General features: G+C 38.0%; 1 pseudogene; it reads left to right on the top strand.

The window, feature by feature from the left end:
• The first annotated feature begins 3,848 nt into the window (after positions 1-3,848).
• On the top strand, positions 3,849-9,282 carry LOC126407141 (uncharacterized protein C6orf118-like; annotated as a pseudogene).
• Positions 9,283-9,974: the final 692 nt, after the last annotated feature.

The following is a 9,974-nucleotide window of genomic DNA, read 5'->3' as shown; positions in this document are numbered from 1 at the left end:
CACACCCTCACCCCACCCCCACCCCCCACCCCGGCCCCTCCCGGCATCTAGGAACCTACATAGTACATCTACTTTCTTCTTATTAACAGGATCTGACCCCAGGCCAGCAGTAATAAAGTTTGTAGGACAGAGTTCACAAGATGATGCACAAATAGCATCAGTTATAATAAGCCCAGACTGCATACTATTGAATTTCCACTGTCATAACATTTTTCACGCCACTATCGCATCATGAATTATTTTACACAACAATCTGGTTTCTCCTCATTAATCAGTAATCATTCCTGCAACCATGAATAAAACACAAGTAAAATGAGGATACTGCTCAAGTTGGTTGAGCGTCCCAGCAGATTCTAAAGATTTCTTTGTTTGCAGTGACACAACAAACTTTTTACATGTTGACTACATTATGTAAGGTCTAGACAGCACCCTGATTTTTAACACGTGGTTGAGGTGTGATGAATTAATTAAGCTGTACACTATACAGTCTCTTGTTGACATAGAGTGCTGCAAGGATGACATTTTCTTGTAGGCTGACGCAGAAGTTAGTGTTGCCAAGGTTCCCTTGTCTAAAAGCCAGTTTTTCCACAGAGTTCTGGATTATTGCATAAAATAAGTTTTGTGGCAAATAGAAGTTTATGAGGCTTACACATTTTATTCAGCAAGATAATCTCCACAAATTAACACCACTTTCATGATTTTTGAGGCATAAATGCAATCACCAGAAGCAAAAAGCTAATGTTAGGCTATAAATGAGCTACACCACAGTCACATGACTTAACTGCTGTAAAGCAATGTTTAGCATGATGACACTCTGGAGCCTCATTTAGCCACTTGTTAGCAATAGCCGACACATTTTTTAAGCTTCAAAATTCACAAGTGGGGGATTTACTGACGTATTTTATGTGGTAGAACAAAACATGAAAGTCTCTTGAGCTTGTGTTAACCACAGACCTTATTTTAGACATCTAACTCACATTTAAAAAACACATTGACTTTAAGACGAGGGAACCAGGAGTACTAAAATGCTTTCAGGTTTTAGCACCCTTTCCTGCAGCACTCTGTAGACAGGTGTCCTTGCAGGTTGAAACATTAATTAATGCCAGGTACAGCAGCTCAACAATCATCAGCTTCATATTTCCCCATAAAGTCAAACCTGTTAAGCTAAAGTGCATCACATGTCTATCTCTGGGATTGCAACTCAAGAACGTTTGGTTGGCTCTCTGCAGGTGTGTAACAGAATCTCCCTTCATATCCAAGGCCTGTCGAAGGAAGTAAATCATCCTCCCTTATGCTCACTCTCCAACGTCACGCAGGGGGGTGCATTTTGGACTCTTTAAAACGAGTTTCCGAGATCTTCCAAAAGACAATTTGTTTTGTCTGAAACTGTCATTCCAGTGGACATTGTCCCTCCAAGACTGAAACTATCGCTAAAATAATTTGTTTTACAACTGGTACTGTGCCCCCCCACCCCCCAAAGGTGTGAATGTACATTTTGATGAATGTTTTGTTGATTGCAGATCCTCGATGGTGGCATGTGGGTCAGTGCGCCATCAGTTTCCATGATGTGCTCTGTCTTACTTTTCTGAATTGCTTCCAGTAAGCTTCAACCAAGAGCAACAATTAGCATGCACCTAAACTGAAGTTTATATATACTTTTGCATATACGGTAATAGGTGTATACTGTGTGCAATCTAGGAATTAGTTTGTACAGACTGAGATGTATGCTCTGATGGCGCTAAACTGAATGGCAGTTGTGCACTTTCAGACTGTGTGTGTGCGTGTGTGTGTGTGTGTGTGTGCGTGTGTGTGAAAGAGAGAGAGAAAGCTTTTGACTGTCTCTTTTCCCACTCTGACCCCACCTGAGAACATGGCTAAGTCCATAACACTGCACTGTCCCTTCTACTTTTCAGCACCAGTTATATCCCATTGTCTGCACTATGTTTAGCTTATGATCTTTATCATTATTATTATTATTGATGATTATTATTATTGCTATTATTACTATTGTTATTTTCTTAATTAGAGTTAAATTTAAATTAACTTATATTTTTTTATACAAAGAAAAATAATGTTGGCCTTTTTGTTTTGTACAAAGTAAACATTAAGATAAACAAAACGGTCTAAGACATGTTACTGTTACCCAGAATAATTGCGGAATGTCTCAACTGTAAATGTAAGAGCAGTAGCCCAAATGACTTTTATTAAATACCTGAAGAATACGTCTCTGTGCCCGCTCATTCTTTTTTGAATTTTTTTAATCGGAGTATTTGAGTCATTAATGATATTTGTGGCAGCAGTTATAATACGAACGAACAAAAGGATGGTCGGTAGAAAGAGAGAAAAGAACCAATAATAGATCAGCATGTTGTTGCACCTAACCAGGTCCACTTGTTTAACTATCCCAGACTGTGAACTGTGAACTGTGAACTTTAGAACGACTTGCAATGTTGAGAACATCCTCCTGTAATTTCTTGTTGGACAAACTGAGAGGACTGCAGTCTACCGTACACACTGAGTTATGTCTGTGCTGAACATTGTGCATGATGAATATTGAAGGAAAGTCAACACCACTTTGTTTAAAACTATATAGTGATGGAAAACCTTCAAAGAAATTTATAATATGTCACTGGCCCCATTTTTAGTCTGCGTTATTTGTTTCATCCTTCTTGGAAACCCTTTTTATGTGGAAGCAATTAAGAGACATAGCAGTAAGTATCCAAAAATTCAACTTTCAGAATTAGAATAGAAAAAAATTCTTTTCAACTGGATTTTTTTTTTTTTTCTAAAGATTATTTTTTGGGCTTTTAATTGTCAGGACAGTTAAGGATGAAGGGGAGAGAGAGAGGGAAATACATGCAGCAAAAGGCCGCAAGCCAGAATCGAACCTGGGCTGCTGCAACGAGGACAGAGCCTCTGTACGTGGGGTGTCTGCTCTAACCACTAAGCCACCAGTGCCTCCAACTGGAATTTTTTAATCTGAATTTGACCTATCGAATTTGAAGCAACCCAAATCTATTTACTGACATTCTGAAATTTTAATTTTTGGATCTGAATTTGTGAAAACTGAAAAAAATGTATTCAAATTCAGCTTTTGAAATTCAAAATCAAGAAATTTCATATATCGATATCATAGAGGCACATTCGGAACAAATAAATTCAGACGCAGGCTTTTCAAAGTAAAATATTTCAGTGTCATGAATTCAGTGGTGTTTATATTTCAATATTATCAGATAGTTATCATTTGCCTTTTCACACCAGCCTGCTTCAGATTTCCCCCTGGTGGGGACATTTCTCTCTCTTTTTTTGTCTCTCTTTTTTCTCATTTTTAATGCTGATTATTCATCATTTTCTTTTATTTCCTTCTTCACTTTTTTGCATTTAGAAGTAGAGTTCAGTGTAAGCAAGTGGTGATTACATACAACACAACCAATACACAAACAAACAGTCACTCCATCATCACAAAAACAGAAAATTGAAATACTTAAGTCTCTTATTTGCATCCATATTTTCACCTCATCCATTCATCACTGCAGGAAAAACAGTGCTGTCACTCTGTATGATCCAGTGATCAACAGAAATACAGTTAAAGATGTTCTCAGTGATCCCTGCTTCACTGTATGTTTTCACCTGATGGCAAACTTGGGTCTGTGGTGTGAGGGGTACATGGAAGGTATATACTAGTCATGAAGCATACTTTAAAGTCGTTTGGCAGTGTATTTGGTGGATATTACTGCTTTTGAATATCAGTGAAAGCGTTTGCAGCACAGCGTCAGTGCCGGTTGTTGTATGTTAATTTCCTCAGTTGTTATTTCTCAAACTAACAATGAAGGTTTCATTTCCACAAGATGGCTGGTGTCAGCAGACACTGAGGTTGGGATGCATCCTTTGGCTTTCACCAAAAATAAACTCATCAGGACCAAGTAAAAAGGGTGACAGATTGCAACATGCTCTTCAATGAATACCTGCTTGATGACGAAAAAAAAAAAAAGTTATCTAATGGTGTTCAAGCCACAGAGGTTTTTGTATTTACATTTTATTACTTACTGAAATTCTTGATTTACCAGTGGTCAGTAAGTTCTGTAATCATTTGTATTTATCACCTTTTTTGGCGCTATGGGCTCTACAATCATACTTACCCTCTAAATAGGTATTATCTGATGCACTTGGAGATGAGCCTTGATATTTCCTATTCACTGCCATGAGCAATACATCCCCAAGCTTCTTAACTTCTGGAAGCATCGTCCATCTTCCACTGCATTATTTTATTTAACATCATTACATCAAGCGTTAATGGAGGACCCAGCAATGCAAATCAATGCAAACTCCATTGGATAGCTCTTCTTGTTTCAATGAAGCATAACATGTTTCACTGTCTCTTCCCTCATGCTCAGCTTTGCCATCTGGGTGCTTTCCTATTCTGGCCATTCAAGCCCCAAGGCCAAGTTTCACTCTCCTTCCCTCCTCCCTCTCTTTCGCTCTGTAGGCTAGACTCTACACACTGCTGTGTGTTTACTTGCACAACACACCCCAATTATTATGAATAACCAGATTAAGATAATACTTTGATTAAATCATTTACTGGAGTTGTGCTGTAACCAGATTTCCCTCAATAACCAAAGTTTACAGGATTTGTCTGGTAATTGGGTTACAGTGTGCAAGGATTTGTGGGAGTCCACAGGAAATATTTAAATGTCACAAAATATGAAAACCCAAAGGAAATAGATGGGATTTGTGGATTTGTTGGTGTGTATTGTTTTCCATGGTAAGGAATTTACAGTGCACAGTGTGACAGAAACCACACGCCACACAGTATTGTTTCTGGCTCTTCACTGATTTAAAACACTTGTGTCCAATAAAGTCAAATGACAAACATCTAGGTGTGTTCATGTAACTCCACTTTTTCTGATTGGTTGAATTCTTTCACCTGTGTAATAACTGTAAGGACTGGTGTCTACATTTCAAATAATTAAATGATTAAATGTAAAAGTTTGAGTGCTAACTGCTCTTCATGTGTGCCCCATCGTGTGCAAATGAGATCTAGCACCTCAAAGCTCAGGGGTACGATTATTATCAAGACACTGAATGAAACGCAAGCATTACGCGCTTCGGTCTCCTTGACAACCGAGTAAAGAGCAGCCTGCTGTGGCCATGAAAAAAGTTTCTTTTTTGTTTGCTTTGCCGTGAGTCAGCACAAAAGTGCAGTTAGCTAACAGGTGAGGTTGTTATTTAGGGCTTCTGTGTGTCTGTTTCGTTTACAAGCTTCAACTGCTTATTAGAAATATAGTAAAGTTATTTAAAAACCAAAATATTAAACACTGGTGACTGTTTGCTAGGTGCCTCAGGGTTGTGGAAATCCAATTTGATTCAGAAGTTAACGTTTGTTTTCACAAATTTGTGTTTTTAGGGACAGATAATTCCCATTTAGACGTACAACATTGCTGAGTTCCTTGTTATTCAACTTTTTCCTGCCATTTAATTGTGAAGCACTTTAAAAGAAAGCCTTTATCAGTAAATGCAGTTTATAGAAATTCACTCTCACTTGGGGTTAAATTTATCAGTGGGAACAACAGAGTTTGCTGCATAAAATAGGAAATGGACACCTTGTGTGTCTTTTAAAATGTTTTGTTTGTTTGTTGTGTGCCTTAATAGCCTTGTCCAGCAGCTGTAAGCCAACTTCTTCTAATAAAAATAATATAATGCATTTTAATAATAGGCACTAAAGGACACCTTACAAGACACAGTTAAAAAACAAGCATGAATGACTCCATAGATCATAAAGTCAAACAAATCGGTTTACAGTTATAGGTTAATAAAGAAATCAAGACCCAAAAAATCCATATTATAAAATCTAGGTATAAAATCATCACCAAAAAGTCATTCTCAGTGCAAATTTTGATGTGTGTGTCACCAATACACTGAATATGCCACCTTTAAAAGGTGTGTTTTCAGACTGCTGACTGCTGAAGGCTGATATCCTCACCTACTCCTCAGGTCATGTGGGGCCGTGCAGCCTGAACCAGAGTCAGCCTCATAGGGAGAAAAAGCAGACTTTCTGGAGAATGTCTCCGAGCCTAGAAGAAACATCAAACCCTCTGACACCCCAGCACAAAGGAACGGCCTTATGTAAAGAAGAAAGAAATGAAAGGGTGTCCTCCTGAGTTCTTCACTGGCACTGCTTTAGTAGAGCCTGAAGTCTCATGGTCAAGACAACATCAGGCTACTGATTGCTTGTCAAATGCAGACAAAAGAGAAGATATGTCTACCAAAGATAGTTTGCTGGTTCTCAGACTCTTTGCCAGTCTAGCTGAGAGCCTTCTCCCAGAAACTCTCCATCAGATCTGGAGAGGAAATAACATTCTGACAAGAAATGCTTGAATAACGAAGGCCAACACAAATTTGGCAGGCAACTCGTAGTCAAGCAGGACCTCTGGGCTGGAATAAATGTAGCTGAGAAGCATGAGAGAAAACTACAGAAGGTGAGAATGGTCACATATATCATGACATCATGCAGCTAGTTCTATAATTTACATTTTTTTGAATTTTAAAGCTTTCTAATATGTCCATTTTTCATGAGCTGGCAATTGTGACATGCCATCTCAAACTCTTGCAGAATAAAGACACGCTTAGACTCTCAGGCACATCTTAACGTGCTAATATTGTGTGTACGTGTGTGTGTTCCTGTCATATCCAGGAGCTGAGAAGGTTGTCAGCGCAAAGCTGGCCCAGCAGAGACCGCCTTGCGGTGTTCAGTGACGTCTTTGATGATGTATGTGAAGGCTCGCCAGTATTTGGACGCATCCTGAGGGAAATTAAGGTTTTTCCATTTCCTCTCTACCCACTAGCACATTTTTAGCATGTGCCGTCAGACGTATTAGAGCCAAGAGAGAGTGAGTCCCTGGTGTAGCAAGCGGAAGTAGAGCAACCACTGGAACCTGGTCATGATGCGTCTGGGAGCAGGTCATCAGAGGGCAATGGTTGCATATTGCTCATTCATAAAAAATGTGTAAGGGTCATGCAAGTTTATGTTGTGTACACAATGGCTTAGGTCACAGTGTTGTTTAAAAAATTATAATTTGGCACTGAATCATCAGCGTTTGTGCATTTTGCATAAAAAAAAATATGAATTTATCATTGCTTGACATACTAAAGTTGTAATGTGGAGACACTGAGGTTGTCATGCAGCTGAACTCTTATTGTTTGACAGTGTTAAACTACAGGAATGAGCACTTTTGATTATCATATATTAGGACACAAGATGTGCACATAATTTAACAGTAGCTAAAATATTACAGTAACTTTGATTTTCTTTTTATTATTATTATTATTATTATTATTATTTGTTAACACAAAGTAGTTTGATACTTGACATACAAGATCTGTACCCGGCATCATGACCTCATCTACACCTGTCTACATTTTCAACCGTCCGCTGTAATGCAACAAAGCTTGTGTTGATTAACAGGAAGCAACGAGATCGGCCCATGAGCAGTAAATTTACATGTATGATTATTTTTAGTTTCAGCAAAGCTTTGATTCTGTCTACAAAGACACATAAAAAATCTAGAAAATACAAAGAGTGAAATAATGTTTTTTTTTCTTCTTACACACAGATTTTTTTTTTTATTATTTTGTATTAAATATACACGTAGACCTGAGACATTAATGTGACGTTCTCGCCCTGTTTCCTGTCAAAAACACTGATTCCTCTCTGTGGGTGTCAGCAAGCATAAATACTGGCTTCATATTTATTGCGTTGGATTACTAAGCTCAGGCAATTTCAAAGTCTGAACATTGCTTTTCATACTGTGTAAGAATGTCTCCATCTTATAAGTTATACCTCAGTATTGAATATAAAGTTCTTGTAATGAAACAAAACTGCACCTGTAGTGCAGTCAGAAGGTCAAAGGTAAATGTTGTCATGTTGATTTAAGGCTATATGTCCATTTGGAACTGACCTCAGGGCTGATAGCAATGGGATCCTTTTTTATTCTTAATGGAAAGACTTCATGTATTTTTGACATAGCAGAATATGTTTATGGGGTCAGGGTTGCACATTACCGATCTTTTGCAACTTTTGCAATAGTCACATTTTGCTCAAGCATCTTTTGTGTTTGTGGCAAACAATACAAGTTTTAATATGTTTTTGTTTTTGTTCTGTTACAGATGCTTTACTCACAAATCTTGGCAGTGGCAAAATAAGGAAAATGGAGTTGGAAGATGCTGAAAAGGAGGTTAGCAGGCTGGAGCAGGAGGCCAGAAGAGCTCTAGAGGAGAATAATTGGTACTGCAAGGATCCCTCTAACCCCTCAGAAAGAAAAAGTATAAATAATATTTTTATAAAGTCTCAGTATTTCAAGCACGTTTGTTCTTTTTTAACCTCAGAGTCTAAAACGAGTCACAGAATGTTCCAGCTATCAAAGGCCCAGAGGATAATGACATGAAGAGTAAGTCTCAAGACTACACTGGGAGATCTAATCATTGGTTCAATCACTTCTAAGCATTTTCTGTATATTACCCTGCAAGCAACAGCACATGCTAACTTTTAAATGTCCTGCATCTCTGATGTGGATAGACTGAACAAATAATCACTTTGTCATGCCATCAGGCATAAAGAGGGTTTTGTAGTTTCAGTGAGTCAGCTGTGATTTTATAATGCCTGCAGGGTTCGAGTAAAGATTTATGCTATGCTCTTCTCTGTTTGGACAGATACATCTCTGTCAGGGATGCACGATAAAAAAAACTGCCATCCGCTGCACCAAAAGTGTCCATCGGGTGTTGAACATGTGGAGGGAGATCCAGTAGGTGAAGGAGGAAATTTTGGGAGAGGCCGGTGTCCACTGTTGAAACTGTGGCCACTGAAAGCAGCATCAAAGATCTACAGGTGCTTAGAGATCAACTATAAACTCTGCCACTCAGTGCTTCTCCTCACAAGTTTATGGACAACACAGCTTAGCTTTTACATCATATTGAGCAACAGTTTTGCCTTTGTGCTCTTTGAGAAGTAAAATCAAAGCAGGAAGTGCGATTGCTGAAAATGCACATGGCTGCAGTTTTCATTTTGCTTTTTTTCCTGCTTGCTTCCAGACAGAGATAATGAGACTAATAGCCTCAAATGACCGTCTGAAGACCACCAAAAAGGCAGGAGAGTTTGACCTTTTTCCTTCCACGTCATCATTTTTAAGTATTACAGATTTTAATGCATGTCCTGCTGTGTGATGGTGGATCATGTTTTTTACTCTGGGAAACAACATCAATGTGGTGTCAAGGAGACATGTGACTCTTTCTAACTTATTCTTGCTTTCTGTTTTACCACCAAGATGTCATGGGATGAGAGACATTAAGAGATACGGGCAGCGAATAGTTTCATTAGCAAGTAAACCAGAGGATCAGTTTTTGAGATGGATGTTTTAAAAGTGCTGTAAAATAAAGGAATACCTATTTAATAGCGTCACGTCTTGGACCAGCAGGCAATTTAATTATATTTGTCACCGCCCTATAATACATATAAAAAATGTCTTTGCCAGCAATACTGCTCTAGATCACAGCTTAAAACTACCACCAGTGTGAGCAAACAAGCAATAACACAATGTACAAATACTCCATTATAAATTCTGCATTCTCACTTAAGTAAAAGTACATAAATATTAACTGTTTTATAATTGTGTTTTATAATGTATATTTTACTATTTTATTGTTACTGATGCAACATTTTAGGAGTGTTTTGATGTTGAATTTGGTTGAAGAAAAGCTACAATTGGCTACTTAATATTGTTGGCTTAATCTATAATATGTACTCTCCGTTTAAAAGATGAGCATGTGCGTAAAACCTTAATTTATATATTAACTAGTTTTATACTTATATAATTCTACTAGTACTGTATTTGTCAAATCATCGTAGTGGATCAAAAAGTGCAATATTTGCCTCTGAAATGTGGTGACGTAGAAGTAAAAATGGCAGTGAAAACACTGAA

The sequence above is a fragment of the Epinephelus moara genome, chromosome 19, assembly GCF_006386435.1.
Source record: "Epinephelus moara isolate mb chromosome 19, YSFRI_EMoa_1.0, whole genome shotgun sequence".
NCBI lineage: Eukaryota > Metazoa > Chordata > Actinopteri > Perciformes > Serranidae > Epinephelus > Epinephelus moara.
Note: the sequence above shows the minus strand (reverse complement) of the source record. Positions and strands in the feature narration are given on the sequence as shown.